Genomic DNA, 714 nt, shown 5'->3' with positions numbered 1-714 from the left:
TCCCATTCTCATTTTCTGAAAACGCTTTTTATAAATGTATAAAAGTTCACAGAGCTAATGCACTTATTACATGCCGTTGCTCAGAACACAAGCGTTTTAATGAAAGCGCTAAATTGTAAAAGGAAATTTAAACCCATAACCACTGAGAGGCAATTTCATAATACTGGGACTTGGCATAGAGCAACAAAGCACGGCTTGTTGATTGAAAAGTCCCATCAGCAATATGGAAAGTGTCATTGCAGTAGCAGAGGAGCCAGAAGGAGAAAAATTGTCTCCTTGGTTCCTTATTATACAACTTTTTTTTTTTTTTAGTTCGGTCACAGTTTTTGCAATCACGTAGGACAAAACTACACTTTGTCTTCTCCAAGGAAATATATGTGTGTGTGTGTGTGTGTGTGAAAGACGGAAAGGAAGCAAGTTTGGTGATTGTAAAGTGTTTAATCTTTCCACTTTTAGAGGATTTTGTGTCGACTTTCTCTGTAAGTTGCTGGATTCTGCCCTTTTTTTTTTTTGATGAGCTTAAGTATTTTCAGTTATAATAACTCAATTTAAGACCCAAAGATGCAGAACACGGATGTTTCAGACGTAGTTTTAAAAAGAAGATATACTGCCATCGGTTTGGGTTTGGTTTTGAGAGAGATTTTGTTTTCAGAGGTGAAGGAGTGTGGCAGGTGAAGGCAGGGAACAGGTGGGTAATTCCGGACAGCCGAAGCA

The sequence above is a fragment of the Seriola lalandi genome, unplaced genomic scaffold (genome assembly GCF_002814215.2).
Source record: "Seriola lalandi dorsalis isolate HSWRI2012SDOR001 ecotype SW California unplaced genomic scaffold, Sedor1 jcf7180002054691, whole genome shotgun sequence".
NCBI lineage: Eukaryota > Metazoa > Chordata > Actinopteri > Carangiformes > Carangidae > Seriola > Seriola lalandi.
This window is presented reverse-complemented; position numbering follows the sequence as displayed.